Source organism: Carcharhinus amblyrhynchos, chromosome 21 (assembly GCF_965287045.1).
Source record: "Carcharhinus amblyrhynchos chromosome 21, sCarAmb.v2.hapA, whole genome shotgun sequence".
In the NCBI taxonomy this organism is placed as follows: Eukaryota; Metazoa; Chordata; class Chondrichthyes; order Carcharhiniformes; family Carcharhinidae; genus Carcharhinus; species Carcharhinus amblyrhynchos.
This window is the reverse complement of record NC_137344.1, coordinates 35795576-35816946: the sequence shown is the minus strand read 5'-3', so window position 1 is coordinate 35816946 and position 21371 is coordinate 35795576. Positions and strand designations below refer to the sequence as shown.

At 41.1% G+C, this 21371-nt stretch overlaps 1 protein-coding gene and 1 pseudogene across 1 annotated transcript in view; one reads left to right on the top strand and one right to left on the bottom strand.

The window, feature by feature from the left end:
* Positions 1 to 21371, top strand: part of cox10 (cytochrome c oxidase assembly factor heme A:farnesyltransferase COX10) — a 132844-nt gene that overhangs the window by 63048 nt on the left and 48425 nt on the right. The window lies entirely within an intron of this gene.
* Positions 19831 to 19981, bottom strand: LOC145356718 (U2 spliceosomal RNA; annotated as a pseudogene).

Sequence of the window (21371 nt, the reverse complement as noted above, 5' to 3'; positions counted from 1 at the left end):
TGCTAAGGTTGAAGTCGACCTTGCTTATGTTTTTTAAAAATCACGTGATATACAAAAATAAATCAAGCATAATCATTATTACTCTGCCTTCATGCTTATTATGGCTTGGCCAGCTACTGGATAGATGGAGAATGGAATATTGTTCCAAATGTAACAGAGGTTTAAATATTCCAATTTTAGTTTTACTTCTGAGTCCAAAAATAAAACTGGGATTTTAAGTAGTAGTAAGAATAAAATTCCAAATCTTTTCTTCCCAGGAACTCATAGTGGGTTTTACTGGGATGGGACGCGTCGGCTGTAATTCTACTGCCCCATTCACAGACCGGACGAGCAGTGGACAGTGGGGAGGCCTGTTGAATTTGGGCGGGATTTCACGGTTTTGGGATGAGTGAGGCAATAAAATCATGCCCAATATCTCTGCAGCTATCTTTTTATACCTTCGCAGATCACTTGCGTGCAATCACAATATATTAATTGTAAATGCCAGCACCAGTGGTTACATAGAAGTGCAGTCACAGACTTAACATTGCTATGAATCAAAAAATGACAAACCTGCATGAAATAAGAAAAGTGGAGTTGGTGGAGGCTAGAGCAATGAGAGCATGAAATTATTTAAAAGACAAGTAGAAAAGTTTTAAATTTGAGGCATTGTGGCAACATAATGGAGGTCAATGGGAATAACAGTGATGATCAAACAGGAACTGGTGGAGGATAGGTTAATCAATGCAAAATTTTTCACTGAACTAGTCAGGGCAGCATTAGAGAAAATGAGTCTGACAAAAACATGCGAGGAGACAATAGGAAGGTAGAAGTAAGCAGATGTAATGAACAAGGTACATAATTGGAATCTCTGCTCAGAGTCGAGCACAGGGTTGAGGTTGCACATAGCATAATTAGGCCCGTGATAGTAGTTGACAAAGGATTGGAGTGGACGTTGAAATTAAAAGCTATGTTCTGGAGGCTAAAGATGATGATTTAATTCATCCCAATGTATGAAAATCTTTCCTCAAAATGTTTTACTATGGTGCTGATTTTAGCAAGATTTGTCCAGTTCAAAGAAATGCTGTGTAATATCAGAATTGTAAAGAAAAGCACGAAGAACAATTCCTGTGGTACACTAAGTAGTATAACCTTTTCATTGAACAGTTAAGAACTGAAATATTTGGAGTCTAACTGACTGAAGCTATCTGATAACTCAGGCTGCATTTTGAACTTCTGGAATGCACAATGCTACAGCTGTGTTTGAAAATCTCAAATTCACTTTTAAGTCTATGTAGCATTGTTTGCCACTTAAGGACTGTTGTTTGATGAAATTATACAGTTCTTTCTGTAAAATTTAATAACATCGAATAAATTACATATTTGGTATCAAGTTCTATTTATATTCAGACTTCTCTGTTGTTCTCTTTTCTGCTTCTTGATCTTTTAAAATAAAAAACACATTGTTCATTCCCCCCCAACAAGGAAATGATGCACGAGACCTGGTTTCCCTAAAAAGAACATATACATACATAAAGGTGCTTCAACCCACTGTCAGGGAGTGTCTCCAGACAATGAAACATGAAACAGTGCTGCCATTAGAGTACATGAAAGATTATATTCTGGTTGTCTATCCTTGCCGTCACAGAGACAAAGACAGTGACAAAATGTCAAACCATTCCTCAGATTAATGACTGACCTTTTTCTTTAGATCTTTTCTTCCTGTTTGTGTCCCAAATGAAATGTCATGTTGCTGGTTTTATTGTCCCAGCCATGTTATTTTTTGTGCGTCACTTTTGTGTTCGGAAGTCATGAGTCCAAACCATCGAGTTAATCTGTACGTAGACAATTTGCAGCAATTTTGAAAACGCAGGTCAATTTTAAGTAATTCTGACAGCCTCACTAATCATATTAAATGCAATCTCCTAACACATTTTGAATACATAATTAATCTATTGTATGAGTGGTGCTAATGTATCGGTCAAGGGCAATTTCTTCATGCATCATTTGCCATATGTTTCAGAGTGGCAACCGGTGTGTTGTACCAGCTACAACAATTCAGTGCACCAGTTACTAAATTGTCACGCCTCCAATATTTGCAAACCCACCTTGGAATCAATATAAATGTGTTTGTTAGGAAGTTAAATGATTTTGTTAAACATATGCTAATAACATGCAAATTGCTAATTGGGTTTCACTTCTGTTTAAAACTAATCAATGAGATGCTGTGGTAGGTTACTGTGGATAAAATATGTTGTGACACTGAAATGCAATTGTTTTTAAAGATTTTTAAAGGCACTCAAACGTTAGTGCCTCGAGACATTCTGAAAGAATTATCATTGCTAATACTTGAATACTAATCTTTAATAAATAGGCACATTAACTCTTATTGGGAGTGTAGAAGAATTATTTTGCTGGATCAGATTTTTAAGATATGTATATAGGCACTTAGAACAATGTTAAGATCCATTATGTGGGCTGCTTCCTCTTAGGGCATAAGTGTTTTAAAATGCTTTGATTATAATACTATTACTTCCAAATGCAGTGAAGAAGTATGGAGAAAGATTGTTGTAAACTTCACTTGTGGAATCTGTTTTATCAGTGTGTATGACTACCTTAAGTGAAGGAATCTGCATTAACAGCATGATTAATGTGTGTGTACTGTTTTAGATCTTTAAGTAATTTTCTTTCTGGCAGTACTTGCTGCAGTCACTGGAAGTAGAATCAAATAGAAAACACAGGTTTAGAATGTGGATGAACCCATAGTAGAAATAATCATAAAATAGCCTATTCTGTCAAGCCTTTAAAAGGAGGGGTAACAGGGGGAATCCATCGGAATGGGACCTTGAAGACGGTATTATTACATCTACACAGATCAATTTGGAAAACAAACCATGCCTTTATTTTGCTACACTGAAGGCAGAAATTTGCTAATCTCCATAGTTTATAAAAAAGGTTGTCTCAACAGTTAACTGATGTAATTAACAGAAAATTGCATGTACCAGACTCGAGCAGCAAGACTGACCAGGCTTCCTGTTGCAGAGGTCAGTGGATGGCTGCGTCAGAGAGCACCTAGGTGGGATTTGGGAGCAGAAACTGCACTCTGGGATTTTAATAAAGCTTGAGCAAAGCCGGGGAGCTCTACCTATAATCATTGAGCCAAGACATTGCCTTACCTGGAAACTATGCAATTGTGGAAGTTGGAGGAGCGAGTCACCTAATGTAGTGCAACACCTGTAGCATTACTCGTGATGAGCTGATTTTAAAAAGCAATCTGTAATATTGACGCACCTTGTGAGAAATTCATGCTGACAGAAATAGTTGATCTGCTGTTGGGCCCTGAACCTTTGTCAAACCAATTAGCTGAAAGGGCTGGAAGCAACTCAACAACACTACTGTCCGATATCATTGGTGCTCACAACTTAATAATAGATTTTGACAGTGCTTAATTAAATGGAGTCTTATCATAACTTTTGTTTTTAAATTTGAATAGAAATTAGCTGGCAAAATAAGTTCGATTTTGTGAAATGCCTACACTAAAAAAGCTCTTAAATGGTCCAATGCAGATAGATGTATAATTTGATCAAACGTTACTTTGATTCAAGTATACGGTTCTAATGTAAACTTCGATCTCCTCCTCTTGGATTTACTTTTCTTTGGATCTTATTCCCCTCTATCTCAAAATTAATCCACTCTCCAATTCCCACCTCAGACTCCCTATCTGTGCAAACTACATCCCTATTTTCAAACTCTTCTTCCTTTCCAAAATACGTGCAGGTCTTGTTGCCTCGCACCTCTGTCCATCTCTACTACAACTTCCTGTTAAAATACCTCCTTCCTTACCATAACAGCCCATGTCAGAGTCAATAATAGCCATGGCTGTGACCATTGTGCATTACCCCTCCTTGATCTGCAGTCAGTAGCATGATCAAGCACATCATTCTCCTACTCATTTGTTGTTGAGTTCAGTAAGGTCATGCTTCCCTCTTATCTGTCCAATTATGGTAAGATCATTTTCATCAATGACTTGTATTCCCGCCCCTATAAAGAGTTTCACAAGGACTCACCATTTGGCTCCTCTTATCTATAAACTACCCTATTAGCCACATCACCTGCCTACATTGGTGTCATCTCCTACATCCAGACTGGCACCAAACTCTACCTCTTCATTTCTCACCACTAATTCCATCCTTTCCCAAATACACTCAGGCTGAAGAAGCACGTTTGTAGTTTCAGCATCCTGCTATGGTGTTGAATTTGATTGATCCATACCATCCACTCCTATCTGTGTAATGTCATCTGCTTTCACCCCTACTCTTCCTTCACCTTGCCTGACACCGATGGCTTTGTCTCCAGATTTGATTACTCCACTTCTGGCTTCTCCAGTGTCCTATCTTTTTCTATCCATAATGTTGAATCGTATCCAAAACTCTACTATAAGTGCTATGTCCCAGTCAGTTCCACACACACATAATCCTGAGTCCAACATCCTACATTGGTTTCCAATCTTTTCACTCTTTCAATTTAAATTTTTACTGCCAACCTGTCTCCACAATTTCTCTAATTTTCTGCAGCCCTATAACAAATGCACCATTCCTCTTCTGCGGAGAGTAACCCACCTAACTACCCAAAGCCTGTTTACACCCAAAGCATAACCCAGGAATGTTTTAGAATACTCTCCACTTGCTTGGATCAGTGCAGCTCCAGCACTCAAAGTTTGACACCATCCAGGCCAAAGCAGCCCGCTTGACTGGTACTCCATCCACCATCTTGTTAGATTCACTCTCTCCGCTGCTGATATACAATGGCAGCAGTGTGTAGCTTGCATAAAGCACACTACAGAAACTCAGCAAGGATCCTTCAACAGCGCCTTTCAAACTTTTCCACCTGGAGGAACAAGGACAGTAAAGACATGGGAACACCACCACCTTCAAGTTGCACTCCAGGCTGTGCACCATCCTGACTTAGAACTATATCATCCCTTCTCTGGATGAAAATCCTGGAACACCCTTCCAAACAGCACTGTGGATGTGCTTCCATCACATGGACTGTAGCAGTTCAAGAATTCAGCATAGCACCCCCACCTCGAGGGCAATTAAGGATGGGCAATAAATGCTGGCCTAACAGCAATGCCCACACCCATGAATGAATGCAAGAAACTATTCTTCTACCCCTCATTTCTCGCGCTTTTCTTAACCCTGCCATTCACGGACATGTTTTCTCACCCAAATACCACTCTTTTGGAACTTTCTCCAGAAACTGCTCTGCCTCCCTTTCTTTAAGACCTTCCAAATAAGCCTAGTCAGCCAAACATTGGCCCCTTCCTTCCAGTCTTCTCTTTGATATTTTCTTCATGTGCCCTTTGGTGTATTGGGATCTTTTTCCACATTAAAGATGCTACAGTGATCGTGCTGTCAAAATTGAATCCACATGAAATGTTCCCAGGTAGGATTATTTTCATGTTAATGGTGCACTGAATGCATGGGTCAGCATTTTAAATGAAATACGTATAGATGTTAAGAATATTCTTTTAAGTTTTGCAGAATAAAAAAATCAACCAGTGCGCGAGGACTGTTAAGCAGTTTCTTAAAAATCTGAAATTGAAATGCTGATTCAAACAAAAATTTCTTTGTTTGGCAACATCAACTCTTACAAAGTGTCCTGTCCACCAACAACTGTTAATATGTATTGAAACCAGAGGCAATGTCCAGTAATGATCTTTTGCTGTTCTGACAGTGTACCTTGAGTAACATCGAATAATAGGTTGCTAGTTTATTACATTTTAAATCACAGAGGCATGTTTCTCTGCGGAGATTGACTCTTTTGTGGGTTGTGGTATTAACGCATCTACTGCTTCAGGGCTGGAATCCATACCACTGAGCCATTTTGCCCATTTAAAAGACAAATGATTGATTTCATGCCTTAGTGAAGCAGCATGGTTGTACAAATATGTACACTTTTGCCTTTCCGATTGAAGGTATGTGAAGTGAGTCAAAATTCACTTTTTAATCTATGAAGAAAATTGCAGGCTATGTACTTACATAAATAGGGAGCTGTAGGCTTTGGAGCTAGTTTGAGTAGAATTGTTTGTGGAGAATTGTGTTTATCTATCCTGCTACAAATATTGGATCAAAAAAAAGGATAAATCCGCCAAAATGGCATTACATCGAGGATTTTGTATTCAAGGGATCATTCAAATTCTTGTATATGATCATTTTATGTTAAAAGCAAATGTCCATGTAGGATTCACAAAGTCAGGATAGTGGGAATTCAGTGGCATAATATTTTCTCCCTCAACCTCATTCTTCCACTTTATAAACATAACAGGAGATAATATTGAATAAATGCTTTTATGATGCCTCCATTTTCATTACATTGCTCAGCAGGTGTACTTTTGAATCTTAGTTCTAGTGCCCAATTACACATAAATTCTCTATTTGAGTCTTTGGTGTATGGTTGAGTTGACACTAATTCTCGCGGAAAATGGTCACTTGTCAAAATGAATGCTTTAGCTAACTGTGTCCAGCTGTTAACGTTTGTTCACTGTACAGCAATATGGTCTGGTCCTATCACAGTTCAAGTATTTTATTCAGTTGGTCCTTTTAGGGGAGCACCTTTGAAAGAGATCATGTATGTCGACGACAGTTGGCAGTGGCATATCTTGCTAATTGGGGTGGCAGTGATAATTGCTGCCTCACAGTGCCAGGGACTCGGGTTCGCTTCCCAGCCTGGGTCATTGTCTGTGCAGAGTTTGTATTTTCTCCCTATGTCTGCGTGGGTTTCCTCCGGGTGCTCTGGTTTCCCCCCACAGTCCAAAAAACATGCTGGTTTGGCGCATTGGCCATGCTAAATTCTCCCTAGGTACACAAATAAGCGCCAAAGGATTTTCACAGTTAACGTAAGAACATAAGAAATAGGAGCAGGAGTAGGCCATCTAGCCCTTCGAGCCTGCCCCGCCATTCAATAAGATCATGGCTGATCTGAAGTGGATCAGTTCCACTTTCCTGCTTTCTCCCTATAACCTTTAATTTCCTTGTCTATCAGAAACCTGTCTACCCATGACTTTAATATATTTAGCGAGGTAGCCTCCACCACTTCAACGGGCAGAGAATTCCAGAGATTCACCACCCTTTGAGTGAACAAGTTCCTCCTCAACTCTGATCTAAACTGCCCCCCCTCCTTACCTTGAGGCTGTGTCCTCTAGTCCTGCTATCCTTTCTAAGCGGGAAGAATCTCTCTACCTCTACCCTATCCATCCCCTTCATTATCTTATACGTTTCTATAAGATCCCCCCTCATCCTTCTAAACTCCAACAAGTACAGACCCAGTCTATTTAGTCTCTCTTCATAGGCCAACCCCCTCATCTCTGGTATCAGCCTAGTGAACCTCCTCTGCACTCCCTCCAAGGCCAATATATCCCTGCGCAAGTGCGGCGGCCAAAACTGTACACAGTACTCCAGCTGCAGCCTCACCAGTACCCTGTACAGTTGCAACAAGACATCCTACTTTTATATTCTATCCCCCTCGCTATAAAGGCCAACATTCCATTCGCCGCCTTGATCACCTGCAGACTGGGTTTTTGCGACTCGTGCACAAGGACCCCCAGGTCCCTCTGCACCGTAGCATGTTGCAGCTTTTCACCTTTTAAATAATAATCCCTCCTACTATTATTTCTGCCAAAGTGGATAACCTCACACTTGCTAACATTATACTCCATCTGCCAGGTCCTCGCCCACTCGCTCAGCCTATCCAGATCTCTCTGCAGACTTTCCACACCCTCCACGCAATTTGCTTTTCCACTCATCTTCGTGTCATCAGCAAATTTCGTCATCCTACACTCAGCCCCCTCCTCCAGATCATCTATATAAATGGTAAACAGTTGAGGCTCCAGCACCGATCCCTGTGGCACTCCACTAGTCACCAACCGCCAACCAGAATAGCACCCATTAACACCAACTCTTTGCTTCCTATTAGACAGCCAATCGTCTATCCATGCTAACACCTTACCTCCAACTTTGTGCACCCTAACCTTCTGTAGCAACCTTTTGTGAGGCACCTTATCAAAAGCCTTTTGAAAATCTAAAAACACCACATCCATTGGTTCCCCTCTGTCTACCGCACTAGTCACGTCCTCATAGAAATCCAATAAATTCGTCAAACACAACTTCCCCTCAACGAATCTGTGCTGCGTCTGCTCGATCAAACCATTCTTTTCTGGGTGCCTCGCTATTTCTTCTTTGACAGATTCTAGCATTTTTCCAACTACAGATGTTCTTATGTTCATGGGTTCAGTCCCCAATTTGGGTGCCTGTCTGTGTGGAGTTTGCACATTTTCCCCTTGTCTGCAAGGGTTTCCTCCAGGTGCTTCGGTTTTCTCCCACAGTCCAAAGATGTGTAAGTTAAGTGCATTGGTCACGCTAAATTGCCCCTTAGTGTCCTGGGATACGTAAATTGGAGGGGTTAATAGGGTACATAAGTGGGATTACAGGACAGGGCTTTGGTGGGATTGTTGTAGATGCGATGAGCCGAATGGCCTCCTTCTGCACTACTTTTCTATTAATTGAAACCATTTTGCTTTCCCCTGCAGAGGGGAGATGTAGTTCGAAGGATGCAAGAATGGTGTTTGCTCATCCCATAATAATTAAGGATAACAGAATGGGGAAGTCGTTGAGAAACATTCAATGTCTCTTCCTCCATCCAGGATGTTTCAGTGAATGTACATTTATCTTCTCTCTCTATTGCACCAGCACTCCTGAATTGACACTGAATTCCCTCGCTTCGCACAACAATTTAAACAAAATGGAATGTTTTATTTTATGCGTGAACTAACGTTGTGGCTATTGCTTGCATATCTACAGGCCATGTAAAAATTGAGCCATCACTGAGCCCTTGAACAGCATTATATTTTCTTCAAAATGGAAGTTTCCACAGTAACTAATTTAAATTATGTCCCTGTGTTCAGTATCAATTTAAATGAATGTACAATTTTAAGAAGTCCTGGTGTGCAGACATCAGCTGAAATGTTAAAAGCAAACAGTATGGCCTCATTGTGCACAGCAGTAATTGTTTTAGACTGAAGTCTTCTTCCAATTTACTTACCGCTGACTTGTATACCTCAATGAGGCAGCATTGATTATATGAAGTTAATACATCTTTATTTATATACATGTGTGAGCCATGGACAAGCAGACAACCTGATCATAGAATCATAAAATCCTGCAGTGCAGAAGACCATTCAGCCCATCAGGTTTGCGCTGACCACAATCCCACCCAGACCCCATCCCTTAATCTATTATTCTAGCTAGCCCCTCTGACACTAAAGAGCAATTTAGTATGGTCAATCCACCTAACCCCCACATCTTTGGATTGTGGGAGGAATCCGGAGCACCTGGAGGAATCCCAGGCAGACACGAGGAGAATGTGCAAACTCCATTTAGACAGTGACCAATGCTGAGTCCCTGGCAACTGTGCCACTGTGGTACTCACAGTACACCACATTGTTGGCCAGAACTGTCTACAGTTTGATCAAGACTAATTATTTGGGTTCATGAAAGACAAAGTACTTGTGGAATCCAAATTTAAATGCCAACACATTTTAAATGTTAAATTCCCCCATTTCAAGGTTATGCAAATTAATGCAGGCTTATTCTTCAGAGACTGATGCTCATAATTATCTGGAATGGGGTGGCTTTAAGAGCATGCATATATACTGTTTGAGAAGAGATACAAGGAAAGGATTTCTTAAATACATCTCCTGTTCCTGTCATTCGGCATGTAGTCTAACTATCTGTATTTTCATTCCAAGTGTAATTCTGTTGACACATTAGGAAGCTTTTATCAAAACAAACTTTATTTTAACAATACAGTTTAAATACAACAAATGAATTAGCTCAACTTTTAACAGCTGAAATATTTAAACATGACAAGATGCTAATCTAGGTCTATTAGTTCCAATTTAAACAATATTCCTCATAGACTTAAACTCCTCTTCAAAGTCAGTTAGCAAACAACACAGGCTTATATGCTGGTATATGGGCTGCTAGACCTCAAGCCTTCAGAATACCACTGGTAAGAGGAACCTACCTTTCCAACAGGTCCCGAATAGCAGACTCCAGTGAGAGAGAGAGGCTTCCTTGTAGCCTAAGCAGAAGCTGCCTGTTTCTGCCTCTGTAGGCTTTGCTCCTCCCATTAGCACACGACTCTGTCTCTTGTCAATCAACCTAATTAAACCCGACTCTGAAACGCCAGGGAAAATCTTAAAATACATAAAAATACATTAACTCAAATTAAAACAAACACCCCATTATCTACGAGCAGTTATTCTTCTGCATTCTCAGCATGTGAGCTGTTTGGAGAAGATGAATTGGCACTGTATAAACAGAGCTGACTTTTCAACATACCCTTCACAAGAAACGTGACATAAATACATTTCTTAAAGGCACAGTATCGTTACACCTTCTATGGAGAATGAGAGTTTGGAATATGTACTCAGAGCAGTTAAAAAGTGCTGCAAGGGCACTCCAAAGGTTTCACTCAGGAGTTTTGATATTGTCCTTGCACCCTGGTGGAAATTCACCAAGGATCATTGCACTTGGTACAACCACGTTATGCAAGTCTCCTTCAAAAGCAAGTGTGCAATTGAAGTTCAAAGAAAACAGAGTGTATGCAAGTATCTCATCCAAAACTCAGGTGTCGGTGGCATCCTATCTTATTTGCAACAGAACCTTCCTGGCGTTGATCAGCCTTAGCAGCCCTCTAAATATCCATTAGCATTAAACCAGACACTCCAGATGATGAATATGGTAACTTTCACCTCAAAGAGCAAACAAGACATTTGTAGTATATATAAAATTATATTGTAAAAGAATATAAGGACTGGAGCTGTTAATCCACACAAATTATAAAACAGCCCAGAAAATTCAGGGTCTAGACTGGAAATTTGTTGGTAAGGTATGTTGCCACTTCCCAAGTACCCCCCCCCCCCCCCACTTCTTTCTGTAAATGAATTTTTGTGCTGACATTTTGTTTGTGTTTGGTTTACCCCAATAACTTTGAGCAGGAATATATTTTGACTTTTGTGAACACTGAAGAGCATTCGTAAGACTGCTGTACAGTTTCTGTATGGTATTTGACTAATAACAGTGGTATCCCTTGCAATGTGTCAGGTTTTGTTCTGACAGTTTGTGTCAGTGACTGCCGTTTTATATTGATGCATGACAACCTTTCTGGGTTTTTAAGGAACTGGTCCAAAATGGTAAAATATGCTTTAAGGAAGGATATGCCTAATCCTTTTTAATAGCTGAGAGGGCAAAATAATGTGTGAAGTATTTTATTTCCACCGACTTTCCAACAAATTCTCATAAATGCATTTCAAAGACCGAATTACTGTTGTTCCACAATAAGATCTTTTTGGATAATATTGTACAATGAACAAATAAATCATAGAATCTCTACAGTGCAGAGGACACCATTCAGCCCGTCGAGTCTGCACCGACTCTCTAATAGAGCATCTTAAACAGGCCCATCCTCTGTCCCATTCTGTTAACCCCATGCATTTATCCCAGTTAGTCCCCTAACCTGCACATCTTGGAACAATAAGGGGCAATTTAGCATGGCCGATCCACCAAACCTGCACATCTTTGGATTGTGGGGAAAAAACAGAAGGAAACCCACATAGATAAGACAGAATATGCGAACGCCACTTAGTCACCCATGGCTGGAACTGAACTTGGGTCCCTGGCGCTCTGAGGCAGCAGTGCTAATCGCTGTGCCACCATGCCGGCCACTGCCCTTGCCGCCTAGATGATTGAAGTATATCATGTTTGCAGCTTTAAAATTTGCATTGTTTTTCATCGTGGACAATAAGCATAATTGTAATCAACTTTATATATCTGGGATTTATGTTGATGATTGGAAGAAGTACATTCATTTAGTCATCTTAGCTATAAATGGGGCCAGAATAAGGAGTGCATGTGGACATTTTCTTAAATTGTTAAATTGCAATGTTAGCAATTTTCCTGCTGGAATGTTAGTATTAATCTTTATTGGCTTTGAAGTCATCACTGTTAAAGAAACTTAGTAATGCTGGCCATGAAAACAATTACTTACTATTGTAATTAAAACTTATTTCTGTTACAGTATTATCAGACACCAATGCAGGTATTGAATTGTAAATTGCCCATGTCACATACGCCATCCAATTATAGTGTGTTTGTAGCGAAATGACTAATACATATTTTCTTTAAATTAACCTGCAGCTGTTCATTATGATCGCAAAGCAGCTGTAATGAGTTTCATTTAACATTCTTTAGGAATTCATATTGTATTCTGAACCCTTTCAGGAATAACCCCATTTTCATCCCCTGACCCCAAACAACCTTCACACCAAAACACATGCTGTTATCTCGAATGGATAAAAATTTAAATTTTTATATTATTCTGCAAAATGTTTAATTGTTTTTCTGGAGAATCTACGTTTCTGTTGCCTGTATTTTTCATTCATTTTGTTCAAGGGATGCAAATGTCACTGGTTGGAACAACATTTATCACCTTTGAGAAGATGGTGGTGAGCTGCCTTCTTGAAGTGCTGTGATTCATGTGTTGTAGGAACACCTACAGTGCTGTTAGGAAGAGAGTTCTTGCATTTTGACCCAGGGACAGTGAAGAAACAATGACATAGTTCCAAGTCAGGATGGTGTGTGGGGCTTGTAGGGGAACTTGAAGATGGTGATGTTCCTGTGCATCTGCTACCCATGCCCTTCTAGATGTAGAGGTTACGGGTTTGGACAATGAGCCTTGATGAATTACTGCAGTCTCTCTTGTAGTTGATATACACCGTTGCCACTGTAAGTCAGCAATGAAGGGAGTGAATGAGACACTAATCAAGCGGTGGCTCTCTTGTTCGGGGAGGTGTCGAGCTTCTTGCCTGGACGAGTGCAATTTCAAGTCAAGTGGAGAGTATTCCATCTCACTTCTGACATATTCCTTGTAGATAGTGAGTAGGCCCTGTGGAGCCAGGAAGTGTGTTACTCTCTGCAGAGTTTCCAGCCTCTGACCTGCTGCCATCGTCAGCATAACATATGCATAGTACACAATCAGGAAATGAGGAACATACAGTGTAGAGAATTTGTTTTTGAATAAGGCTGGAAGTTATCTTTCCTGCTGAGAAACTGCAAAAGAATGACAAAGCTTTTGAAGCTCATGAAAATTAAATCTCATCAGTCGCAGTGTAGTGGCAACACATGATCACCGTCTCATCACGTTTATGAGTGAGCATAAGAGTTCTAATTTTTTTAAAAATTCTCAGCAAACTATATATTGGCCCACAGATTCCTCAGGGCCACTAAATCAGAGATCGAGTCACGCTTTCAAATTGGAGGTCAGTGTCTGTTGTCTTGCTGTCTCACTAGCTATCTTCTAGCAGCTGAATTGCTGCTTCCAGAAGCAGCCCCATCCACCTCCCTCCACACTTTGTATTGAGGTTCCCAGACTGCGTAAGATTTTACAGCTTCGCCCCTGCTCCAACTGCTTATGCCACAGGCCGACTTGTATAACTCCCTGCCTTGGCACTGAATCAGGTGCCAATTCCCTAGTCTTACTACTACACTTTCTCCTAGCTTAGAGGAGAGAGGCAATGAGCCTGTTGGAGTGAAAGGGAGAAGTTGGGCCCCGTTTGAGGGAGCATAGGTCTCACAGCCTGACCCCTAACAGTGCAAAACAGCTCTCTCCCACCTGTAGGAATGAAATAGAAAGGTTCTTTCCTCTGGGTAAGTCATCGTGCACACAGTCCATCCCTTAGGTGACTCCCAAATTTGGGACTGGGAGAATCTAACTCCAGTGATTGATGGCCTTTGTCCCACCCTGAAAGAGCTTGACGTTCTGGGTAACACTGCAGGAAATTAAGAAAACTTTAAAGTTCAAATTAAGTTTCAGTGATGTAATGAGAATACAAGAACTTAACCAGAGGTTTGCTTTGGAAACAAGTCATTTGTTTATAGCCTTCAGGGCAGATAATTATTTATAACGGTCAGTGAAGGGACGTGTTGTTGTTCTGTAAAGTTTTCAATACTTTCCAGCGGTAATAATTCAGCCAGGATATTATTACCCCAGTGTGACAGCTGAACATTTTCTGAAGTGTATTTTTTATTGCATTGTACAACTATATTAATGACTCCTACCTGAAAGCTAAATTGAATCGTTAAAGCCTGGTATTGTGAAAATGTCACCCATTGTTACGATTTGAGTAACGTTCCCATGTTTTACAATGAAAAGATGCCATTAACCAGTCACATTGTAATTATTTCCCTGATGGGTGGAGATAAACATAGGAGCGCACACAGACGTTTTGTCCCTTGTATGTTCAGTACTTAGGTTTTTGAAGGGATTGTTTCTCCGGCATCTGAAGTGGAAAACAGAATTGCATCTGTTATCGATAAAATCAACAGGTGCTTAAGCGCTGGATACCCCCGAGCTGATTGGCTGTATGCCTGGAGAGAGACAGAGGGTATATTGTGTGATTCTGTAAATGTTTGTGTGTGTTCAGCAAGTCCCTAATAAAGTATGAAGGTTTGGGCCAACCCGTTCAAATAGAAATGCATTGTTGCAAGCCCAAAGGATTAGGACTGTTTCCTTGAATCTGTAGGCCAAGGCTTCATCACACTGATGTTTTGAAGTTCACCAAAATGCTAAATGCTTTCCCTCACCCAGATGAGCATGACTTTGAAACCCGTCGCTTTTGGGGATCCCTTTTGATTACTTTAGTTGCTAACGCATCAATGTTGGCTGTTAACTTCAGAAGCCACGAATCATTTGCATGAGCTAAGAGCACTTGTGATTATCTGCTCTGCTCACCCTTCCTGCCGGCATTGACTAACGATTAAAAAGTGATTTACAGCAAAACAGCATTATTTCCTGCTAATTCGGCTGCGATTTCCCAAAAATGTGCATGTGGTGTGGGAATTAAGTGTGTAATGTTGAAACAAATTTCTGTAATTGCGGTTGTCTGCTGTACTACCACTGACCATAATTCTGCATCCACTGGGAATGGAAAGGAACTTGATCTACAAGACTGTTCAATTCAATAAATTCTTGTTCCATACAGTCAGCCCGCATCGTTTCAATCAATTTTTCAGCATCATTGTTTACTGCCATCTCCTAACATTTTCTGGTTACATTTTGTTTTGCATTAAAAAGTCATCTGTATCTGCCAGTGAGCTACTGTGAGCAGAGCTTGACATGTAACTAATGTTGCCTTGAAAAAATAGATAAATAGCATTTGGCAATTGAATTCCAGTCTGGCTACATTTGTTACCTCCAGCAAAAAGCTGTTAATGAAAACATTTTGACTTGGAGTTCTGCCTGGATAGAAAATAGCAGAGACTTGGAGGGAAGGTCCTTGCACTGAATGTACAGAGCATACTTCATGCAGAGCAGGAATCTTAGCATTGATTTTTAATTGTTGGAGAAATAGTTGATAAAGCGCTCTTGTTCTTCCACTGTATTAAAAATTAGATATCAAAAATTTGATGTACAACCACCTTTTTTGTGATTTTCAGAATGTGCCTAAATGACATCACATCTATTGGCACCTACCCTCTAACCCACTTGGTTCTGAATGTAATTAGAATTGGATTGTCATAGCTGCATCAGTTTGCCACAAAAGTAGTTCTTGAGTTTCTTCTGGGGTTAGGAGATCAAGCCAAGACTTTGAGAAAAGCTGTATGGGACGGCACGGTAGCACAGTGGTTAGCACTGCTGCTTCACAGCGCCAGGGACCTAGGTTCAATTCCCAGCTTGGGTCACTGTCTATGCAGAGTTTGCACATTCTTCCCATGTCTGCGTAGGTTTCCTCCGGGTGCTCCGATTTCCTCCCATACCCTGCAAGATGTGCTGGTTGGGTGCGTTGATGCAAACAGGTGCCAGACTGTGGTGATCTGGGGAATTTGACAGTAACTTCATTGCAATGTGATGTAAGCCTTACTTATGACCAATAAATAAACTTTTAAACTTTTGGTCTCTCTGTCATTATCAGAGTGTTACCAAAAAGGGCAACAAAATTGATTTAAGGCATTATCCTTTTTAAAAAAAAAAGGATTTGAGAGAGAATCAGAGGAAATAAAACGAAACTAGCAAAGTGTGAAGTTAGAATGCATAATCGGCAGAAGAAGCTCTTTGCTGAAGGAATGTTCAAAGTTTGGAACAGTTCACCAAGAAAAAGGCAAAAAAAGAATGTGCACTCAGTTTAATGAAGAACGGGTCATGTTTTGCCAAATTTCATTGTGGATTCTATCTGATAGTGTAAAGCTTGGTGAATAGGTCTGACCGTGTAGCGCTAAACCATCTTCCACGTGTCCAATGTAGCAGAAAGGAAGTGTGTGCTTACTCGGAGCCATAAATATTCCATCCACCATATTGGATTGTTTGAAACACACCCAGCCGTCATGCTGTCACCATTCAAGAAAAACCAGGTCTGCGTGCAGCCTGGTCCTTAAAGGAACCATTGCATGTTGTGACCAACAAGGTCAGTGTTTAAAATATACCTACCTCAATGTGTAGCGTGAAGAAGCAGAAGTGCTCCATTCAACCTAATCTTCAAATGACATCAGCTACCCCATTCACCCTGCAACCTCAGTTCTACCTTGATCTCTCTTTCCTCTTCCCTCCCCACCTTGATTCCTGATCCTGGCCTCTTTCGATATGACCGATGACCACTACAACCCACTTGCTGCCGACCACCTTTATTCACACATCCTGGTCGTTGCCCCTCAACAGTTCCCTCCAATGACTCACCTGAGTGCTGTTGCTGACACTGCAGCAATTCAATTTTCAATTCTCTTTCACTGGTGAGGTGCCTCGGGTGCCCACCAACTCGATAATGCAGCCTGAGCTTCAGACCTATCCCTTCACACGTGGGTTATGTTCCCTATGCCTCCTGAGTTTGTGACGGACTTGAGAGTGAACAGCCAATACACACAAAGCTAACATATCTGGCAAAAGTTGTGGTGCAGACCTGCTTTTCAGATGTTAACTGAAGTCAAGCAGGCATTTTATCTCAGACAATCTTCAATTTATGAGATATGAGCTTTATCTCTACCTTTTCCTAAGCCCTCAGGCAAGATTGTCAGAGAGATTCTCCCTTTGCCATCAGTTCTACTATCTAGATCTCCACAAATTGTGAAACCTCACAAATAATTGGCAGCTTCCCTCTTGTCCAGAGTTGTCATCAAGCTTTTGTGAAGAAATATGGTAGTATTTTTAATACTTTGGGGGTTTATTGTGTTATTGTGTGTAGCAGGCTTGTTTGTCTGTATGTATGGTGACTAGTGGAGTGCCCCAGGGGTCGGTGCTGGGGCCTCAGCTATTTACCATTTATATAGATGATCTGGAGGAGGGAACCGAGTGTAGGGTGTTGAAATTTGCTGATGACACCAAGATTGGTGGAACGGCAAATTGTGCGGAGGATGTGGAGAGTCTGCAGAAGGATCTAGATAGGCTGGGCGAATGGGCCAGGAAATGGCAAATGGAATTTAATGTTGGCAAGTGCGAGATGGTCCACTTTGGTAGGAATAATGGTAGGAAGGGTTATTAAGTGGCGAAAAACTGCAGCAGGCGACGGTGCAGAGGGACCTCGGGGTCCTTGTGCATGAGTCACAAAAACCCAGCTTGCAGGTGCAGCAGGTGGTCAGGAAGGCGAATGGGATGCTGGCCTTCATAGCGAGGGGGATTGAATATAAAAGTAGGGAGGTCTTGCTGCAGCTGTATAGGGCATTGGTGAGGCCGCAGCTGGAGTACTGTGTGCAGTTTTGGGCGCCGCACGTGCGCAAAGATATTTTGGCCTTGGAGGGAGTGCAGAGGAGGTTTACTAGGCTGATGCCGGAGTTGAGGGGTTTGAGCTATGAGGAGAGGCTGAATAAATTAGGCTTGTACCCGTTAGAGTTTAGAAGAATGAGGGGAGATCTCATTGAGACGTATAAGATGATGAATGGGATGGATAGGATAGAGGTGGAGAGACTCTTCCCGCTCAGAAAGGATAGTAGGACTAGGGGGCACAGCCTCAAGATAAAGGGGGGGCGGTTTAGAACGGAGTTGAGGAGGAACTTCTTCACTCAATGGGTGGTGAATCTCTGGAATTCTCTGCCCGTTGAAGTGGTGGAAGCTGCCTCACTAAATATTTTTAAGACACGGGTTGATGGGTTTTTGATAAGCGAGGGGATTAAGGGTTATGGGGAGAGGGCGGGAATGTGGAACTGAGCCACGACAGATCAGCCATGATCTTATTGAATGGCGGGGCAGGCTCGAAGGGCTAGATGGCCTACTCCTCCTATTTCTTATGTTCTTATGTCTGTGATTAATCAGGAAGAAGATTAAAGGTTTTTATGCTCTAGAAAAGGTGAGTTTCAAAGAAGGATAAATAAGAACAATGGAATAAAGATGAAAGGGGACGGGGACTACTTGCAGAGATGTGATGGCTGTTTGGGAATGGCCATGTAAGAATTCCTAGAGTGCTGCTCTATGTTGAGAAAAACGCTGTGACTAGACAGAGATGCAGTTCCAGCCAGCCCAGAAATGTTTTTCTCCGGAAAGCAGAATTTTTTTTAAGGTTCTTGAGTTTCCACAGCAAAGTGGGTGAGAGTGAAGCTCTGTGACACACCTTTGTTACAGCAAAGGTGAATTTGCCTTATGGTAATATTACTGGAATTTTATAGATTAAATATCCATAAGGGATTGTTGACTAAAGGGGTGTCTATTTATAAGCCTGACCAATTAGGAAATCTTTGGGGGAGTGTTTTATAAGACGAGCTTTAGCTGTGTAAATGTAATCTTATGTGTTTGAGTTTTCTTTTTTTTTTGTTAATGTTTCAGCGTAATATTTAAAATCCTCAAGTGTGGAATTTGTGGCTTCTAACTTCAGTGCACATATGTGGTCAAAATGCAAAAGGAAAAGAGTTTTGATAAGCTTCTTGTGTTTGGTTTGCATTCAATCTGCCAAATGTTTTGAACTGCATCTGACAGTTCTTGAGTCCATTCACCCAGGGTCACTGAGACTTTCTATTTGAAGTTGCCAGAGGAACTAGAACTTCATCTGACTGCTCTTGATTTAAAGCAGCCTTACTTCTCAACTAAGAGCATCTAAGTCAGATTGGGAATCAAACCCGGACTTTCCTATATTACTTAGTGGGTTGTGAGTTTATTCATTCGGCTGCTGATGAAAGCTTATTATGCTGATCAGAGGTGCATAGACATACAGCTGTGACAAACTAAGAGTGCAGACCTAGTATATCCCCACAATCCATTGTGACAGGAGAGCAGATCTCTATGCAGGGAAAGCTTGTACACAATACCTTCTCTTAGGTTACATCATTGGTGCTGGGAAATGTATCTTCTGCATGTCCTAGGACCAGTTATACAGTAACGTGTATAGGACCGGTCATGGCTTAGTTTCCTCCTCAAATCATGGAATGTTGTGTAGCAGAGGTGGGAAGAAAGTATAGAACTCTGAATACAGGAAGCAGATCAAATTGCCTTGCTGAGAAGTGGAGCACTCCCTGAAGTGCTTGAAATCGTATTGTGTTGAAAAAAAATCCATTTGTGAATATTGCACCTGAGCTTTTCCACACTTTCTTCCTGTGTTCAACATGAGAAGCTCTCAAATGGGATTTGATCCGTTACTTTCATAGAATGTGACCCTGCAAAGTATAATGCAAAAAAGAGTTACAAGGCCATTTAGTTTAAATCTGAGTGTATGCTGATGCCAGTCTGTCTTGTGATATACAATTATTCTGGCACACCACAAGGCAGTATGATAGCCTGGAGTATATAAACATCTGATTGGAGTAGGCATGGCTGCTCCTCCAAGGCTTGACCTCATTTGCATCTTAGCCAAAAGGCCAAGATACCACTTTAAAAATTGCTTCAAATGAAGCTAAAATGTAACCTAATGACTTCAACCAAGCACAACATGTCGATACTACACTTGATCTTAGCCGAAAGGCTGAGAAGCAATTGAAATACTTAAACACGACAAGATACAATTCTTAACTGCTAATCTATCTATTAGATCCAATTTTAACAAGTCTTAAACTGCCCTTTAAAATCAATTAGTAAACAACGCAGGCCTAAATGTTGGTACACATTAGCAGTCCTAGAACCTTTAAACACTTCTAGAGGAGATAGTGGAGGTACTTTTCATTTGTTGGTGTCACAAGTAGTCTTACAATAGCACTGCAATGAAGCTACTGTGAAAATCCCCTAATTGCCACACTTTGGTGCCTGTTTGGGTACACTGAGGGAGAATTTAGCATGGTCAATACACTAACCAGCATGTCTTTCGGGAGGAAACCGGAGCACCCGGAGAAACCCATGCAGGCACGGGGAGAACATGCAGACTCCATACAGACAGTGACCCAAGTTGGGAATTGAACCCAGATCCCTGGCGCTGAGAGACTGTAGTGCTAACCACTGTGCCACCATGCTGACATCAAACAGCAGCCTCGAGAGACTGAGGAAAAAACACCTCTTGCTTCTTTCAGGGTCAAGCAGAAACTAAACTGTTTCTTCCCTTCAAGCTTAGCTCTGCCAATTCACATGATTGTCCATCAACCTAATTAAGCTACTCTGAAACCCCAGGAAAAGAACCAAAGAATAAACAAAGTGTATTATCTCTGATTAAAACAAACACCCCATTATCTAGGATCAATTATTCTCCTTCATTCTCAGCATGGAGCTGCCAAGGTTGCAGACAGATTGGCACCAAAGCTGAATTTTAGACGTACCCCTCACAAGAAACATGATCCAAATACTTTTCTTAAGGGCACTGTATCATTACAATGCAACAACTAATTTGCGCCCAACAAGCTCCTACAAGCAACAAAACCATAAGACCAAATAATCTATTTTAGTGCAGTGATTGAAGAATAAATAGTATCCAAGGTACCAAGGAGAACTCAAAAGAGAAAATGCTGAAAAATCTCAGCAGGTCTGGCAGCATCTGTAAGGAGAGAAAGGAGCTGACTTTGAGTCCAGATGACCCTTTGTCAAAGCTAAAAGGCATAGAAAGTGGGAGATATTTATGCTGTTGGGTGAGGAAATGAAAGATGAGTCATAGCCACAAAAACAAGGGAAAAGACTGCTATTGGCAGTCCATAGAGAGAATAGAAGGTGTTAATGGCCAAACGGCAGAGAAGCTGCATTGACAAAGGGTCATCTGGATTCAAAACATCAGCTCTTTTCTCTCTTTACAGATGCTGCCAGACCTGCTGGGATTTTTCAGCATTTTCTCTTTTGGTTTCAGATTCCAACATCTGCAGTTATTTGCCTTTTACCAATCAGAACTCTCCTACTGTTCCTAGGATAATGTCATGGAATCTTTCATACCCATCAGAAAGGGCAGACTG